The 20597-nt window shown below is 35.5% G+C and overlaps 1 protein-coding gene across 4 annotated transcripts in view; it reads right to left on the bottom strand.

The window, feature by feature from the left end:
* The window catches only part of LOC5564815 (inositol 1,4,5-trisphosphate receptor), a 125204-nt gene extending 106969 nt beyond the window's left edge, over positions 1 to 18235 (bottom strand). For 3 of the 4 annotated variants that reach the window (XM_021842236.1, XM_021842235.1, XM_021842237.1), the window contains exon 1: positions 17325 to 18234. The gene's annotated coding sequence lies outside the window, so the exon portion shown is untranslated. Of the gene's footprint in view, positions 1 to 17324 lie in introns of all 4 variants that reach the window. The other variant, XM_021842234.1, reaches the window with a different exon arrangement.
* Between the last annotated feature and the right edge of the window lie 2362 nt (positions 18236 to 20597).

The following is a 20597-nucleotide window of genomic DNA, read 5'->3' as shown; positions in this document are numbered from 1 at the left end:
TCAAAAACGTGGATTGCTTACCCAATAGCTCGAAGTTCCATATTTCCGCTATCATATCCCGGAGTTTTGTGAAATCACAGGAAGTGGTTTGAGCAAATACGGGAAACAAGCCAGTGAAACCGTGCATTTCGATTTTCAAGTTGCTTGGAATCATGTTAAGGTTCCGGAGAACTCCGAAGCATATGACAGCTTCTTTGAGCTGTAGTAATGTACAATAGTGAGCATTTGTAAGCCGTATTATCCGTATTTACTTTATCGATATGTCGTGTATATAATTGGTTCAAATAGAATGGTATAATGCTAAATCTAAATCCTTTTTATTAATTGGTTAACTATTCGTAGTAAAATTTCTCATGGCTACCTAGATAAGCATGAAAGAAAATGACTGTGTGAACCATAATTAAGAAATCAGTACTGAAAAAACGGCATTGTACTGTTTTGAAAAAAATGTTCAGGACCCCCCGATAGAACATTTCTAAACAGGTCTCAAATGAAAGGGGAAAGCCTAAGCTTTCATTTGGTGGATGTTTTAGCGATACTGATTTTTTTTATATTAATGTTGTTCTACCAGAGACACCGTGAACACTATTGGTCCATGTTACATTTTAAACCTTATTAAAAGTGACAAGTCTCGGTTTTCCAGTAGCCAAGAATGACCTTGAGACAAGGATAAAAATGAGTCGAAATCAACAAGTTGTTTTCTAATATTTTATTTATTGTTCTAACCTTTCAATTAGAATCCTTTCCTGTGATCAAGTTAGAAATGAAAACTGTAAAAAAAACGAATACTTTATCACTTCTCGATAGTGACAAAGTAACACGACATGCACTTTACAAAGGACACGGGATATACTACAATAGGGGGAGATCCCCCAGTACCGGACAGCACCCAATACCGGACAAAGTCAAAAAATTGAGAAATCATGGTCCAACCAAGATGGTGTATTAGAAGGAAAGGAAGCTATTATGGAGACTAATGTTTGCGTAGAATAACACATCCTTGAAATATGCATGCCTTTTTAAAAAAATAGAAAAGTTTGAAAATCTTAAAAAAATGACGTATCGCCTTAATATTGAGCCTTTTTAGTAATTATTTTAAATATGAAAAAAAACTTTGGATCACGCAAGCATGTTCGAAAATAATCCTAATTTGATAGTATAAATGTATTTTGTATCATAATTGAACCAAATACGGACAAATAACAATTTTGGGTTAAGCACCTCCTGTCCCCCAGTTTCGGACAGCTTGATTTATTATATGTTATCTTTGTAATTATTGCACCAGTGTCTCAAAATACATTCATTTTTCATGGATTCCGTCGATCATGGTATCAAACATGCGATAAAATTAAAAAGACTGAACATTCAGAACAACAGCGTAAAATGTGCTATTTTTCATCATATATGAAAGAGGATTTTGATGGACATCTTGTAAACTAAGAAAAACTCAAATTGTTCTTGTAAATGTTGCAAATACATTGAATTGGCAATTGTATACTATTCCTACAGTAAACACATTCAATGATGTTCAAATTTACAGAATTCGACGCATTTTCAGATCGTGTCCGGTATTGGGTGCCACGTTTCAAGATCGATCAATTCGGTACTAAAATACATCATCAAAATGCAATGTCAAAATTCATATTTATGTTTTCAAATTTATTTTCATACACTTTAAAAATGATAATATTTATCATAAATGGGTAACACGAGCTTATTAAAGCAATATTTTTCGAATTATGAATTTAGTGGCTTAAGTGTCCGGTACTGGGGGATCTCCCCCTAGATCAAATATTGGTCGCAGTGGTTTATGTTCCTAACAGAAAACAAAACTCAAATGCGTTGCGTAATGAGTCATTACCAAACGCTTTTCAGTCAGGTAATAGACTCATACGACAATGCGGGAAAGAAGGCCATTCCATGACGGGTTGGCGTGATGAAAAACAGCCTATTGCGATGAGAAATTGCAAAACATGTTTCTTGCAATTTCGCATCGTAATAGGCTGATTTTCATAACGCCAATCTGTCATGGAACGGCCTACTTTCCTGTACTGAAGTATGCAGTACGGGAATAGTCATTACGCAACTGAAACCAATGCTGTAATGATTCATTACGTAACGCTTTCTCATTACGCAACTGTTTTGAGTTGCGTAATGAATCATTAGACAACCATTTTTCAGAAATTGTAAAATGATGGTGAATGCATTCCGATATTATTTCTGATACCCTCATGTGGTCTTCTACGAAATTGCAAAAAATGTTGTACGCAACTCGTTGCCGGACTCGATTTTTACAGCACTCGTCATAATTATCCTACTCGACAAGACAAGCCTCGTAGGATAAATTTAAGACTCGTGCTGTAAAAATCATCATTCTGCAACTTGTTCCGTAAACTACAATTTCCTCACTTGTTTACCCTTGGGGGTAGGTGTTTTACTTTACTGGCACGATAAACAATCCCCGAACTTACGGTAGCAATAGTGTCGGCCAAGTTTGTAGCTTGTTTAGAGGGGTTTTATCATGCAGTGCTATCCCCCCGATCTGATCAAAGTTGTAGCAGTATACGATAAACAGTCTCTCATTATGTGCTGCAATGCATATTCTAATAGTTACAGAGAGCGATACGTGAGAGATTCTCTCAATTTTCTCAGGATTCAATCCCTGGCCAACGGCAAAGTTTATACTAAAAGGCGAAGCCGAGCGTCGAAGAGTTAATCTACCGTGGACCCTTGCTGATGGCTGATAATAACGTTAGTCGTGAAATACGGAGGCGCATTATCTGTAGAAGTCGTGCCTACTATAGGATCCAGAAAAGTTTGAAAAATACAATGGGCAGGGCATGTTGTGAGAATGCCGAACAACAACTCTGCGAAGATGCCATACCCTTTGGATCTGGTTGATACAAGAAGGCGGGAAAGATATCTAGGTGGGTGAACTAAGTGTATATTGATTTGGAGGGCAGAACCGTGTAGCAGATGTGGACACTCTATTTAGATGATAATTGAATAAATGAAATCTAATTATACACAGGTATGCATAATCACTTTACATTATACGAAACGCTGATGTATCCTGTGGGTCATCAACAATGATAGATGTCTCAACAATGATAGATGTCTCATTTGCAATGACTCCATTGTAATCTATTTACTGTGTATTTACTGACGAAGATTGATGATGTTACACCAGATTGATTTCACCCTCTTGTTTGTCGGTAATGGATGTGATTTGTATTTGCAAATGAGTACCTAGATACCTCACACGGTGATGAACTACATATGTGGCACGGGAATCAGAGAGGATGTTTATTGAGCATTAATTACAGCGATTTTAAATGGATTACACAGCGCAACAAAAATGACATTTTTGCGTGTCTCAAGGATCAAATTATGTGTCTCTAGTAGATTTGCGGTTGCTGAATCTGATGCCGTTCACAGAAATTTCCCAGCACGTCACAATTTTTAGCTACAGGTCGCCAAAGTTGTATAAAACATTGGTGTTTACCTAAAATTTGAAGCTTATTTTATCAAATTTTTTTGTGATCTTATCCACCAAGCATGCAAAAGAGGACTTAAACTTTCGTTTTAAATATACAGTATTGGACAAAACATTTGCAACTTTTTCGATTTTCCGTACAAAATGGCCAACTGTGGTCAGCTAGATCTCAGTTATTTATCGTCCGATTTGAATGAAATTTTCACAGAACATCAGATATAACTTGAATTTTAACATATATTTTTGAGTGATTTTTGCAATCACGGGTTTATAAATTATAATGGTTTATCTAAAGTGTACTTTTCGACGAAAAATTCAAAACTATTTATCTCAAAATCTGATAGCCCTACACAAAAACTGTCTTCAGCAAACTTGTTCACCTCGTTAAAATCTACAACTTTGCTGAAGATACCATGAAGCTATTCCTTCAATATGTTTAGTTATGTCATTTATAAAAAATCGTCAATAAATTGACTTTAGTCAAACCGTTACTGAGAGCTTTCTGTGTCAATTGACCATTTTAGCATCGTGTGACTAGCACGAAGATATTTTTTTGCCATGAGAAGAGGAGAGAATTTCTTCTACGAAAAGATCTTTAACCGGCGGGATTCGAACTTACGATCCTCAGCATGGTCTTGCTGTTCCCGTAACGCAGGTAGATCACCTTTTCGAGGTGCGTTACGAGGTAAGATCTACCATATTGTACTCTTGTTGTATCTGTTCTTGTTAATACAACAGAGTAGTAACAAGCCACTAAGACCCACCTATTTGTCCTAGATGATGAGGAGGTCGAAGTGGAAAAATGACTCAATCAGAATCTGAGGCTGGTTCCAATTCATGAGACAAGTTCTTTCCGAGATCAAGTGCTTATATTTGAATACCTAGGAGGTAAACGATTCCGAATCAGTGGAGTACCAGACCTCCTACGTTCCAAACAAGCGTTCAAATCGTTATAACTTTTTTGTTTTTCAATATTTTCGCACCATTTTTTCACAAGTTCTCAAACAACTCTTCTAGTTTTAGGCTCTGTGTCGATATTGATTATTGGTGATCTGATTTTAAAGAAATTCCGATGTTCCTTGGGGGACCGACATTTTCCATATAAAATGCCTTTGGCGGCCATTTTGTTTTTGATTAATTTACCAAAAAAACAAAATGTGGGCTATATAATGCCAGGTAATAAGGAGCTTCTCTGAAAAAATCATTCAAATCGGTTCAGTATTCTTGGAGATATCTGAAAATTACGATATGATGTTTTTTGAAGTTTTAAAGATCTTTATTTGGCCAGCGTGGTTCCAGAAACCTAAATGGTCATTACTTAAAGACGGCTGCACCAAATTGCTTCATTTTTTCACAACATACTCTCATTAATGTATTGTTTCGAAGAGTAAATATCCGAATTCGATTAAAATTCTGTAGCCTGAGAAATTAACTGGGGGTTGTAGTTACGGATCGGTCCCCAAGGAGTTTTGGAATATCTTCAAAACCAGATGACCAATGATCAATATCGACACAGATCCTAAAACTAGAAGAGATTTTTGAGAGCTTGTGAAAAAATGGTGCAAAAATTAAAAAAAAAAAAACAAAAAAGTTATAACGATTTGAATTTGAATTTTGCGGTAAAAAATGAAGCTGCCGGTAGAGGGGTTAAGGGGCGCGCTTTTGAGAGTTCAATGGTGACAAACTGTTTTCTCCAAAAGGTATAAATAACGGTATCTTTTTTTAAAAAGGCAAAATGGTGAAGAATGATAATAATATAAAAATCGACTCCTTCATTATTTCTCAATAGTATTGGAGCAGAACGACATGCACTAAACAAAATGCACGGGTATACCACAAAAGAACACAGAAAAATGGTCGCAGTGGTTCATCTCGAACAAAAACAAAAATGGTCTTGCTGAGTTTATCAGCTACAGCTGTTTGGGCCTCTATGAATGCTCAGTTAGTACATCGTAATCAATCGATATTTAGCTCAAACTAATATTTGAAATTGATTTTCTTGAAGTAGAATAACTCCTACATTGAGATCTAGACAAGAATCGCAACACGCATACCCCGTTGGTTTAACTCAGTGAATATACATCTTCGATCAAAGACACAATCACTTTAGCATCTCAGAATCGCAGCAAAATTGACTTCATACTCTGCATCACAATAACCGGCAGCAGTCAGCGCATGGAATTTACAGTAAACGGCCGGTATGATGCGCCTTGTTTGTATGGGTAGATAGTCATACAGTATGGCCCATAAAAACATGCGAAAATGGTACGCAAATGGGAATTTGGCAGACACGAGCGTTATTTTCTTTATTTTTGTAAGTAACTGTTATTTGCTATAGTACATTCAAAATTGACTAAATTCTCGCGTAACCTTTCAAAAGGACGGTTCTAATAATGATAGGTGCGCTTTGTTTACTTTTACCAGCGATGAATAGAGTTATAGTAGTCTGGTTCGAAGTGGGTACTACTTCTAGTACTGTAAAAGGTACCCAAGATTGAAAAACCACTGTACACTTATCACAGCATTCTAGACTTTGCTATATTTCCTTATGTGCTATAAAATTTTGGACAACTGCAACAAACATGGAGGTCTTACTTCGTCTTTGCTTTTACTTAAATCAATAACTGAGCCACTTTATCTCCTTCTGTTGCGTTTTTTTTTTGTATGAAACACTCACCAAGGACATTGTCTTTCGATCTATAGAGAAAAACTTATTAAAATATCTAGTTTTGTACTGTTATACTCGAGAGAGAGAGAGAGATAGATAGAGAGATTATCTCATTGTTATATAGGTCCTTTCGAAAAGACACGCGAGAATTTTTTTTTTCCATTTTTTTCAACGAATTAAAGAAATCTCGAAAACTTATTCAAACCGACTCAAATCAAAAAAGTATACAAACTTAATTTATCGATTCTACGTGTTTCGCAGACGAAATTCTACACATTTCGCTCTAAACCAACTCGATATTTCACTTTTAGAGCGTTTACTTTCCGGATTTACAAAACGACGAAAGTAAGATTTTCAACTTTTGCTGTCTAACCACTACTTTCGCCGCTCTGCTGTATGGAGAGACAAAGTGACTTATCCACGAATCAAAACAAAACACTACTTGAGCCGATTTTACACTGATACAAAAACGTCGAAAGTAACTGAATAATTCGGCTTATCATATTGTAATAAAATTGTTGTGGGAAATAACAGGAACTCCCTAGTTTTTTATCGCGAGCTTATTATATGCAAAATTTAAGCAATGTACACGGCGAAAAAATGTTAAAAAGGTGATTCATTTTAAAACAGGTTTAGAAGACAGGTTGGGATTCTTCTGAATTAATTTTCTCAAAACCGTATGGAAGTTACTTACGTCGATTTGAAAAAGTAATCGAGAAATACAGATTTCAGCTGTAAATCCCTTCTATCATTTGCCATGCGCGAATGTTCGATTCAAGGCTTGTAATCATAGACGTTTTAAAAGCTCTCATCACAAACATGTTAAACTCTATGACATCATGATAAAATTAGAAGGTATGTTTTAAATTCTCGATTGTAAGCAGATCATGTCCAAAACAAAAATTGGAGTCTAACGAGATTTCAACTAATCAATTAATAAATAGTACTAATGATTCGTTTTAATTTTCCATATAAATAATACCAGGAAACATAATATCATATTATGATTTTTTATGGACCATACTGTACTTTCTGCCGGCGAACCGGAGACGGCGGCATGCCGCTATTTAGCTCGTGCCTCTATAAATACCCTTATTTATTTATTTATTATCGTTGCTGCTGTTGATGTTGTTGTTGGTTTGCTCTCCGGCTTCCAGCGGCACCCTGGTAGATTGCAATAAAGTAATACAGCCAGCCGCAAACCACCATCCGAGCGCGTAAACCAGTCACTGCGAAACGAAACCGGTAAAGCTGAGCAACTTCAAGTCAGATTCAACTTTATGACACTGACTGTGCGAGGCAAATGTTTACAGAACAGTGCCTCGCTCGGTGAAGGTGTGCTATGCAGATCCAGGAATACTTTCACGCTCATAATGTCTTGAAATTTGTTGTTGGCAGATTCAACAACCCATTTGCCAAATTGCGAAATTAGTTATAAATTCGAAATCCAACAGTGATACCTTTTTTAATTATGAGATGTATCCTACAGCCGGTAGACTACAGGTGGTCTTATGAAATAGCAATCGCTTCGCTTTTCAACAAGGTAATGTGAAGGTTTCATTGACTTGAAACCTTCGTGGAAAACGACAAAAGGTGACTGTATTTCATTTGTACTTCATTTCGTCAACCCGCAGAGACATCAGTCATTGTCAACTGTGTGCGGTTTTCGGGTTTCCAAGTTTTGCTTGGGAAGCAAAAGAAACAGCCTTGAAAGTAATTTTGAGACCTAGAAGGTTGACCCAGTTTATGCGAGGAAACCGCAAGTCATGTCGTCTCGTGGTTTACGGTGATCTGCACAACTGAGCCAAGCAATGTGTTCTGATTTTTTAAAATCCATTTTCAGTTAATCACATCATCTTTATTTGATCAAAAAGTTTGATTTCTAATAATGAAAAAAAGTTTTATTTCATCGCCTATGTATGTAAGCAACTCCACCACATACTCCATTCCGACGCTCAATACGACAAACGAAAAATAATCTGATCTCAGTTTTCATCGCTTGAAACTCTCGAATCCCGATTCCATTGATCATCTTCGGCAACGGAAGCATTCGCCATCGTCGCCACCTCATGGAGATGTTTACTTTTACAATCATCCTTCAGCCATTATCAGTGCGCCCATCGGTGTTTGTTAGTGAAAACGAGAGCACTGAGGAGCAGGGATTTGTTGGCCATCAGAAACAGAAGGGGGGCATAAACGCGAAACCAATCGTTGTGATCTAGCTAGTGGACATAGTGTTTGTATTAGGCAGCCACAAGGGTAACCCCATGTGTACACAGCTTGTAGTAAGAGTAAACAGATCTCAGAGGTGACGACGGATATCGCAGCTGCAAAGGAGGCAGCCAGATATGACGTAGAGTTTCGTGACGTAGGAGACTGTAACGAATACTGGAATGTACGACGAATAGAAATGATGCGCCGTTTATGGAAGGGAATGATGTTTTGCTTATTTATTTTCGTGTAATGCCAATTAAGTCGTGACGTTGTTCGTTGCTCATATTACAGGCATGGAAATACGTTGAGAACGTTAGATTGTTATTTGACAAAAAAGTATTGATTTCAAATGAAAAAATATTCTCCTGTATCGAACAATTACGTCTCAAATGGGGTAAATCAGCTTAGTGTTTTAGAGCTTGGGGATTTCCATAGTTATTAACTCAGAACTTTCTTTGTCCATTCTTTGTTAACTTCAGGACTCTGGTACCTAGTATATTGGCGGGTTATTCTAAAATTTTCAATCAAACACGTACACGAACACGGACGACGTAAACCCTTCTCATTCTATTACAGTGAGCAAAGCGAAGTACAAAATGTCATTCAAATGAATTGCTCGACTAGGTAACGGGTTCAGTTTTCGGTTTTCGTTGGATTGGACAAAAGGCTGAAAATTTGATCGGTGACGAAAAAGAAATCATCTAGCATTTCATCTAGTAGCAAGCCGGATGCTATTCTTTCGATTCATTTCGGCAGTGGAATTTGTTGAAAGTTACTGAGCTCATATTTGGCCACAATATGCATTGTATTGAAGTGCTTCTCTTTGCAAAGTTTCAGACAATTCGGCCGAGAAAACCCCCAAATTAAACTAACTCCAAAAATCCTGAAGGATTTTTGCAAGTTTTTCAGAATCTTATCTGGAAATTCCTGCAGCGATTTCTTGATGAATTTTATTATACGTTCCACCAGAAAGACTTTTCTGGAACCAAAATACTGGAATTAAAAAAAAAAACTTATCAGCTGCCGTAATCTGACGAAGTAAATTTTAGGCTTATTTTTTCATGTAGGGTAAATACTACTTGGGCACATTCATGAATCACTTTTTTTAATAAAACTTTGGCAAGGGGAGTTTTCATGAACGAATTGCCTGAAACATTTCAATGAGAAGAACTTCAATGCAAATGTTTTAGAAAACCCACCTGTCGGAATAATTCAACAATGCAAAGAATATAATCTGGCTACTAATTTGCAGTAATACTGCAACAAAGAGTTACACAAACCACACACTTACACATAGCGTAAATTTCAGGTTCAGCAAAATACTTGAAGTAAAAACGTAAAGTGGATAATGTTTGCACCTAAACTGCATCATTCTTATAAAATTACGATCAACGCTCAATGGTTCGAATCGACAACTTAACTTGTTATTATGAACAACTTTGCTGAAGACACTTTTGATCTAACTTTGCATTTGAGCTTAGTAAATTAATTTAAGTTTAAGCTTAGGTTGGACCCAAACAATAGTTTTTAAGCATAACATTTTTGTTTTCAGTTTTACGTAGATGCTGTCTTCAGAAGAGTTGTAGAGGATTTAATTTTACATATTTAACCGTTAGAACGGCTTTTTTTTGTAAATTGAGAAAATTCTTAGAAAATATGAAATTTGACTGTAATTTTAGGCATTTTTCTCTAACATTTCTCCAAAAAGTTGTATATGGGAAAGTTGTAGATCTAGTTGAAACCTACAATATTTCTGAAGCCAAAACGCCGATAACTTCAAAATCTTGGAAATTACAGGCAAATTTAGAGTTTTTAGTGTATTTTTGAAGTAAATTTTCTCAATTCAAACAAGTACGTTTTTCCAGTATTGTCAGCAAAAAATATCTGTCCTTTCGAATGCCGAAAAAATTGCATCGATGCAACTCTAAATATCGCATCTAAATATTTCATAGTTTTTCACTAAATTTTTCTTATAAATTCAAAATGACAAACTTGTAATGTTCAGCAAAAATGTGTATCGTTATTTTATCTACAATTTTTCTGGAGACCACAATCCACAATTTACCGAATCGACAATTTAGCCGGAAAAAAGTGTTTTCTCTGTTCTCGTCGATTTTAGACGTTCGATGTCTTCAGAGAAGTTATTCGTAATTGAGTTTTGCATCTTTTAAGAGAAAAGTTGAATAGGGTGGCCCTTATTTAAGTTAAAATTTTGACTCAAACTTTTTTGTTTGATGAAATTTGTGGCTGCGCTCTTCTGCAAACTTTTAGAAAATGTTATTTTGAACAATTTTGTCGAAGACACTTTTGATCTAACTCTTCATTTGAGCTAAATAAATTGCTTTGAAAGTTTTAACTTAGGGTGGACCCAAAAAATCAATTATTTTGATCTAACTTTTTAATTTTCAGATTTACGTGAATGTGGTCTTCAGAAGAGGTGCAGAGGAAGTAAAAATACACATTTTTGCTGAACATCGCAAGTTTTTAATTATTGTGATTTTGAATTTATAAGCAAATTTAGGTGAAAAACTATGAAATCTTTAGATGCCCATAACTCAAGGAGTTGGTTCGATAAAAAAATTCTTTTAGTGGCATTAGAAAGGCCATACAATAGGAAACTTTTGCTGCAAAAACTGTGAGAACGTAATTTTTAAATTGAGGGAATTCACTTTAAAAATACACTTAAAAAACTCAAAATTCGCTTGTAACTCATAAGATTTTAAAGTTAACAGCGTGCTGTCTTCAGCAAAGTTGTAGGTTTTAGCGTGATCTACAGCGTGATTTACAACTCTAGTACAGTTTACAGTTTTACTTGAATGATCTAATAGAAACCTTTATTTGTGTGCTTTAATAAAGCTAGATTTATTGTTTTGATTTTCATCAAAATTCTTTAAGAATTCTTCATAATTTTTTTTGGAACATACAACTAGAAACCTATGTCCAAAAATCATTTCAACCGGTTCGAACCCACGACCAGGCCTGACAGAAACTGTGTGCTTTTTAATATTTTTCCGGAACGACTTGTGCAATCGAGCTAATGCTCTTGTAAATTCAAGTAATTTTCAATTACGGTTTTTACGACATTTGTGACTCTATAATGAATTATAGTTTAGTTAACGTCTTGAAAGGTATTGATTAAATCAGATTTTTTTTTAACAAAATCTGCATATTTCATTCATGGATAACATCACAGCAAAATTATATCAATAATTACATTTTTCTGAATTGTCTTATCCACAAGTTCCTAAACTTTTTGGTTTCGCAACCCACCTGGCCAATAAGCATGTTCCTTGCAACCCACCAGTGCAACATTGTCCAGAGACAAGTTTTGTACTGAAGCTTCTGAGGTTACTTATTAGTTAATTCGGAATGGGATTTGATCACAAGACGTAATTGACATTGACATGCACTATGCTTGATTGAAACTACAGTGAATAAAAATCTATTTGTTAACAAGTTCCGTTACAAGATGAAAATATTAACATAGAAAACTTTCACATCTACATGAATTGTTTGAATGTCTCGACATCTATCAAAATTCCAAATAGTACTGATTATATTCTTACAAAACTTTCCAATTAAGTCAAACCTCCACGAGTAGATGTCCCATTGCTCAATATTGACCTCAGATTTGTTGGAACCTGAAAGTTTCTTTCATACCCTGAAAATTTGAAAATATTCTGTCGGATAAAATTGAATATTTTCAAATTTAATGGTTATTTTACATGCAAAATTCAAGAAAAGCAAATTTTGCAGCTAAAATAGTCCCATACAAAATGTATGGGAAGTATTATACGACAGAATTTGTTATATTCTTCCAACCATAAAATCTTAGCCGAAATGCTAAACGTTTTCGTGGAAATATAGGAGGAGCATGAAGGTTTGATAATAATTGAGAATTTGACACCGTGAACCATACTAAAAATTTAAAAAAATCATGAGTACTATGATATTTTTCTAAAACAGCTTATCAAAAAGGATTTCGATATTTCTATGGACCGACAATCCCTTCGACTCATGGAAGTTCGACTATAGACCCTTTCTTTAATAATTATTCAAAGTTTTAGCCTCAGATCTTAGCCTTAGAAGAGTTTTCATAGTGCCGACTGACTTAATGCCTGATCACTGGAAGAAACAGTTTTAGTGATTAAGTAAAAATATGATGAATAAGTTCCAACCAGTGGCCAAAGTTTTAGGAAACTTTAAAAAATATGGAAATAAATTAATATTTTGGATTTTTTTTTTGCGATCCACCAAAGACTGGCTCACGACCCCCCCGTGGGTCGCGACCCACAGTTTAGGAAACTATGCTCTTATCCTTTCTTCAGAACAAGTGCTCAAAACTGAGATCAAGTATCACCAAATACTTTTTAATATTTCGTAAGACATGTTATTGCATAATAAACAAAATTTAGAATGCCTTGACAGCACTTTATAAATATTTTGTAATTTATGATCATGCAAAAACTGCGATGATGCGATTATTTTGTTATCCCAGGGCTGGTAGCAGTAAGAGGGCAAAATAATAGTGACTTTAGTGACCAAAATGATCAAAATAGTGACCAAATAATGACCAAAAAAGTGACCTAAAAGTAACTTCAAAAAATAAAAGGTTTAGTCAAAAGATAGACCAGAAACGAAAATACGTTCTATATCGATATTTACGAATGCACATATTGGGTAAATTTAGAATGTAGAGAACAGCAGTAATTATTGGAAATGTTTCTTAACATTTATCTGCCCAGGATAAGACTTTATTGCTCGAAAAGATGGTGCATCTCAGATTTAACTTCTTTCTAAAAAAAAGGATGAATTTCAGAACAATGTGAAAAAAAATCCTGGACGGATCAAAAATTCAAAACAAGCAGAAAATAGGAACTAAGGTAAAATTTGTGACAGAATTTATGTGAAATTAAACCCTCTCTTCTAGATAAACACTTATTACAGTAATATCTACATTTCAACTGAATGTTCCAATAAATGAATTTCTGGAAACAATCATATCGTAAAACTCGTGAGGTTACGGGTTTTATCTGTTCTACGACCCTGAAAATGACAAATTTTTCATACCGTGCACCCCCGCTAATTTAAGCAGTGCCTCATGCAAACCATTAATCAGATTAGAAGCGGTCAAATCAACTTTAATCCGTAATTCGGTACTTAGATTATGAACAAACAGTAAACGATTTAAACCGCATATGTGTTGCTGAAATTCATGAACAGGTGTATTTGACTTTAGGGAATTGCCACTGACTTTCAACGAATCATTATTGTCTAACAATGTTCAAACATTTATTAAAGAAACGTTTGTAAAGTTTTGAAGTTTACATGTGCACGACGAACAGGCTTGAATAGCCTAGAACTCGACAATTTTAATGTGCAATATAAAAACGTGTTTTTGTTCAAAAATAGTTGACCAAAGCCAAGTAAAAACGATAGCAAGGGTTAATGAATGGAAAAAATGAATATTTTATCGATTGAAATTTCTAAAACGATTTCTAGGTAAATTATTACTCATATTTGAAGTTCTGGACGAGTTTTTGACAAACTCTTTTTTTTTGGTTATTTTCCAAACCGTCTCTGGCTAATCTTCCAGAGGAGTTTGATGAGGATCTTTCAGAAAGCAGATTGAAGATTCCTTATATAGTTGCAGATTACAAAAGAAGGTTCACTAGTAATTTATTCAGTAGGTCTGTCGAGAATTTGTTCTGGTTTTCGCTTAAGTTTATAAAAATGTTTTGGTCGGAAATTCAGTTTAAATTTTGTTTCTTCTGGAGGAAATCTCCAGAGGAATTCCTGGACGAAATCCCCGGAAAAAATCGTGATGCAAATCCCCAAAGAAATTGCTGGAGGAAATCCACGGATAAATTCTCTGAATAAATTCCTAAAGCAATTTGTAGAAGAATTCTTGGACGAAATTTCCGGAGGTATTGCTATTGGAAGGCCTCTGAGAAACTTCTGGAGAAAATTCCCGAAGGATTTCTTAGAAACAAATTCTTAGAGGCAATCCCTGGTTAAAGCTCTTGGAGGAATTCCTGGAGCAAATCTCTGGAGGAGTTCGCAGAGGAATCCTTAAAATCCCCTGAGCAATCCCTGGATGAAATTCCTTGAGGAATTCCTGGAGAAAATCTCCGGAAGAATTCCTGAAGGAAGCTCCGGGGATATTCCTGGTACATATCCCTAGTGAAACTCCTGGAGGATATCTCCGGATAAATTCTCTGAAAAAATCCACGAAGCAATTTTTAAAGGAAACGCCTGGAGGATTTTCATAATGAAATCCCCAGAGAAATTCCTGGACGAAATTCCTGGAGCAAACCCTCGCAGGAATTTCTGCAGAAAATCTCCCGAGGAATTTCCAAAGGATTTTCTGGCGGAAATCCTTAAAGGATTTTCTGAAGGAAATCTCCAGAAAAGTTTTGGACAAAATCTACGAAAAAAATTCTGATGGAAATACCCGAAGGGATTCGTGGAGGAAAACCCCGAATGAATTCCTGAAAGAAGTCCCGTAGGAAATCCAAGGGGGAACTGCTGGTAGGAATCCATGGAGTAGGTGGAAATTTTGTTAGACCCATCGGAACAAGGAGGACTTCTTTGAGGAATTTTTAGATGTATTCTCGTAGAAATCATTGGTGGAATTCCTGAACGAATTTCTAAAGGATTCCCCTGAGAAATAGCCTGATGTTCGCTTTCCTTCTTAAAACACTCAACTTTTGCACCCTCACTTCCTAGACTACAAAGCTATTTCAGAGACAAAAATCCGAACTGGTAAACAAACATATGTCAAACCATATTTGGAACAGCTTGAATCTTGGTCCAAATCCAACCAAAAATGGACCAGACAGTTAGCCTGTTCCATAAAATAGACCAGAATCTTCTACATAATTTTCTCGGAAACATGGTTACATTTTCATGAAAAAAGTCTACGAAATATTTACCTGAATTCTTCCAGCTAGCCAGGAGTATCTATTTTTCTTGACACTTTCATTTCCCAATCACACTATATTTGTCTAATGTTTATTTCTTGTTGATGGAGTTTGAAAAGCTTAACCAGCCTTAAATGTAATTTTCATCAGATCACGAAAATGGTGACTTTAGTGACCATTTGTCTGAAAAAAATGACTTTAGTGACTTTTTGTTGGAAATAGTGACTTTTAAGTGACCAGGTTGAAAAAAGTGACCAAGTCACTAAAAAGTGACTTGCTACCAGCCCTGTTATCCTGAACGCATTCAACAATGACAATTTTATACTTATAAGGAATGTTACGAATTAAATTTGGAAAATTCAAAGTCCTTTATATTTTTTATTGACTTTATTTACACTCTTTTATTGAAGGAAAATAAGCTTCAGAACTATTGTACTATGAATGAACTATATTTGCACTTACTGTTCCATTTTGACTAAACATCATACAAATCTCCGCTTGAGATACGTAAAATGATCTTGTGCCATCACGTTACTCAATTTGTTATTCAATTTGCTACAACAGTTAAAACAAATCTCTCGAACTTTCAGTAGCTTTTCTATAATTTTCAATTGCGCAATCTATGCCAATGTGCAAAAAATGTTGAATAATATTGAAGTTCATGTTATGAACGCTGTACTTATTATTTTTTTCAGGCAAATGAAAATATCTGTTCAAAAATAACAAACATTCGGTGCATCTTTAAAGAAATTATGTTTTCTGTTACTTTAAGTCTTTATTCCTTCTGTGTGTTTCGGATTTCTAAATATTTCCTTTGATAAAATTTTACTCTTCCTGTTAATTATCTTCTCTTTTTCTAGTGATTAACGTCCTCACTTGGACAGAGCCTGCTTCTCAGCTTAATGCCCTTATGCACTTCCGCAGTTATTAACTGAGAGCTTTATTTGCCGCTGTTGCCATTTTCGCATTCATCCTGCACGATGATATTTAATGCCCAGAGAAGTCAAGAAAATTCCACTTCATCATGGCATTACTTTGTAGTCACGGACTCTAACCACTCGGCTAAGGAAGGCGCCCCTCCTATTAATTATACTTATATATTTCGATTTATCGGTTCAAATAAAAATTAACAATGTTTCCATTTTTCCATTTTTTTTCTCTTTATCTAATACTTGGTGGGTGTTTTGAAAATTCCAGTCAATTTGAAAAAAAAAACTTTCAACGCTCTTTTCGATCCATTGTCATAGATAAGCAAAGCTAAGAAAATCTATATTTTCACGTTTGACAATTTTTTTAGACTAGCTCATTAGACGGAACAAACCTGAAGTTTATAGACGCATTGTTTTCACAGTTATCATTGTTTGACTTATACAAATTATGTTCGTCACAGTCCTTATGTACAATCAAAAAAACAAACAAACAACAACTTAGTGTTCTCCTTTTTGGGCCATCGTGTGTTTCAATGTCAAGTCGATGAGATCATTAAACTTGACGCAATTGCATCAGTTCATTTCCAAAAATTCGTCTCCCCCGTACACATTTCTATCCGATTATCAGGGTGCCAAATTTGAAACGTCAATCATTTTGATTCTCCAATTTAATATTATTAGATCATAAAACGCTCCATCTAACTCAGCTCGTCTACCGCATTTAGGCCGTATTGTATGGGATAAACTTAATTAATGATGAAAATTATAATGTGCGGCACACTAGGGCGGTTCAAAATGTTTGAAAATCCTACCGCTCTTGCCATCATCATAAAGATGAAACATAGTGTCCTGTTAAATTTTCAGCATTCTCAGTGGTAATTTCAAAGTGGCTCAAAACCGTCCTTCAAACCTTCGAGAAAATGACTGAAAATTTAGTGGATCTCTTTATATCTATATGATAAAAATTGTGACACAGATATGGGAGATGGAATTTTTAAGCTTTAAACTTTTTAAACTTTGAAATTTGAACCAGCCTAACGGCACATTGTTTATTGCTCCCCATTCGCCACCCACTCACCACCCCCAATGCTTACCTTTTGACAATCCCAGCCCTGTTGCACTGGCACGCCTTTACTGGAACCACTAAATTGCAATTAACAGCTTCAATAATACACACACGTATACGCACTCAGGGCTTATGGGGCCAGGTAGCCAAACAACGATGATCGCTATTCTCACGTACAGCAGCTCAGGCAATAAACGATAAAACTGATGAGCAGCTCAGTCGCGCGATCTTGACCTCATTCACCTCCTTTTTCAATGCAGATTCCCGGCTGCTCAACACATGCAGCAGACAGATACACATATACACGTCAAATCACTGTTCGATCTTCAATTTCAATTCCAGCTTCAGCAAATTGAAATGTTTATTTTCACTTCACCACGTTTTGATCTTCTAGTGGGGTCAGACAGCCGTTTTGGCATTGAGTGTGCGAAGATACGATGCTCAGCTATTCTGAATATGTGGTTTTAGTAGAACGGCTCCTGGAACAGATGTAACGTGATGGATACCAGGTCGGTTTGCAATTATGTAACACGCACAACAAGCACCTACTCCACACTTGTATTCTGATATATAGCAGCAACCACCATACATAGGCCTTTAAATCTTATTCTTCTTGTTCGGCTTCTTGGATAACATTTCTGTGGAGCGTGAAGCTTTTCGCATAGTCGCTGGATACTTCGCACGCCGAAAAACTTGTTTTTCCTTCACTTTCACTCTTTACCAGACCCACTCGTACTCGGACAGGACGTTTCGCGGGTTACATGTAGCTTTCGTAGCAGAAACCAGCGATTATTTCTTCTCGTGCACTTAATATTGGATTACAAGCGAAACTTCTTCTTTGTAATTCTTCTTCTTCAATGTAATTCAGTTCTTCAATATAATTCAGCTAATTAATTGAATGTATTGCGAACTTCAACCCAAAGTGGACTATCACACAAATTGAAGAATGGAGAAAAAGTGTGATAAAAGGGCACGTTTGCATCAGATCATCTCAACGTATTCGGTGCACTTGTTCCTTGAACTACAACGAATAAGTGCACCGAATACACCCTCAAGATTCAACGTAACACGGTGAATACCACGAACTTCTATCACACTTTGAAGGACACTTTTGTAACGGTCCCACTTGGGATGTAATCAGCAATAAAGTTGTCGGTTCCAAAACATAACGACTAGTGTGAAAATTCAGCAGTTTGGATTAACTGTTGTCACTAGTAAATCTAGAAAACTAACGAGTTTCTGTAGAAATCTTGAAAAGATTACAGTACCCATCCATTTAATATCTTTTGGTTTCTTCACCCTGCTCCTTCTTACTCCGAGCAAAACAACCGATATGCGAATAAACGCTAATTGAAAACTACTTCCAATATTGGGAGAATCATAACTAAGCATAAACATAACCAAAACTAATTCTTTAACATCAAAACGAGGGCTAAACCTGTCAGTTAAAAGTTTGATGAAGGGATACATCGATAAAATAAATTAATTTGTACGACCCATCCTTCTACAGTCCTGAAATTACCTAGAATGTTTGATTTTTAGACACATTACGCTTTTTTAAACCCACATTTACATTTTAAATCTACATGGTACTAGTAAGGTCTTATTCTCTAGGGTATTTTGAAAGTTTTATTTTTTTACATCGATTTAGTACAAATTAAATAAAAAAATTCAAACATCGGGAAAGAAGTCGTGTAAGGTTCGGAAATGAAGTCTTGTAAGGTTCCCTGCAATAAACTTTTAAGGCATATTAGTAAGAATGTAAAGGAAAGGTGTTCTGGAGAAATCTATTAAAAAATGTCCATAGAAGCTTAAAAAATGGATAGTTTTGTGTAAATAAAACTTAGAGTATTTCTTGGGAATTTCTTAAAGATCCGCAAGATAATTCTTTGAAGGAGCTTTTCAATGAATCTCAGAAGAAAATGCCTGAAAATTCTAGAAAACTAACGAGTTTCAGTAGCAATCTTGAATAGATTTTTTCTAAAAACAAAAGAATAAATCCGGCAGGGAATCCCTTAACAGATGGGTACTGATTAAATTCATGAAAATGTCGGTATGTTTCTCGTCGGAAGACTTCTAAAAAGGTTTCCTAGTGAAACCTGGAAACAATAACACTGCGGAACACGTTTTTGTCTCCAGCATCAAAATACCGCTATTCACTTAATTAAGGGTTGCTGAATTCTTTGCCGTTTTCAGAAATATCATAGCACGTCTAGTTTTTGAGATATTGACTGTTGAAAATGCAAAAAATGACTTTTTCAGCCAACTTGCATGCAAGTTTGCCAGCTTGTAAGGTAATATATTGGCTTAATTTGCCACAGAATTCGAACTTTATGTGTATAACAATACTTATTATCAAAGTTTGTAATACTTTCGATGCGGAAAAGTTATTTTTTGATGGTTTACAGAATTGTTGTATTTTGCCATATAGAAGAAACGAAAAATTTTGTATGGAGACTGCAAGCATGTTGAAAAAATCGGTTTAATCGAAATTTAATCGCGCAATTTCAATTAAATTATGTCTGAAATGAAAGTTCAAGTTCTATTTTGCATGTTTGGCGGATTAGATCACAAAAAATTTTGACAAATCGTACTTTAAATTTCATGTAAACATGAATTAAACCAGTGTTTTATACAACTTTGGCGACACGCAAAAATGTCATTTTTGTTACGCTGTGTAATTAAACATATGTTTTTTTCGTTTCTATTGGGAACCTCGAGTTACAGTTTCTCTAGGTATAACTTTTCTGTTGCTTAACGAAACGGCTTTCAATTTATTGTAGTCTCTTGTTTATTGATTGAAAAATCTCAATACTGTGAAACCTCCATGTGTCCTTATATCGACTTATGGAACCATACTGAGAATAAAATTTCATGATTACTATGATGGTCTCCTCAAATGCCAAAGCATTCCTGGTCCATGAAACGATATTTCCATGAGTCGATGGTCCCTTCAGATATCGACTTATGTCGGAAAGAAAAATGTCAATCGTAATACGATAGCTTCATTTCAAACGTTACAGTTTTGTTTGTTTCTGTCGTGTTTCGTAATAGGTGCTGCTTTCACTGTACGTGTGTCACATTCAACATGGCAAGCAAGATCAAACCATTAATGTTGTTTATGCTCCAATATGTCTGAAATCTATGCAAAACTTATGATTTATGCAAATGTCATCGTGTCAAACGGCAGTCAATTGAATGTTTTTTTGTGTGTTCTCGATGTTCATTGCACCACTCGTGCTGTGTGTGAGAAGTGACGGTAAAAATAATGACTGCTCAGCATGGCAACAAAACGAACGTC

This window comes from Aedes aegypti, chromosome 2 (assembly GCF_002204515.2).
Source record: "Aedes aegypti strain LVP_AGWG chromosome 2, AaegL5.0 Primary Assembly, whole genome shotgun sequence".
NCBI classification, from domain to species: domain Eukaryota; kingdom Metazoa; phylum Arthropoda; class Insecta; order Diptera; family Culicidae; genus Aedes; species Aedes aegypti.
This window is presented reverse-complemented; position numbering and strand designations above follow the sequence as displayed.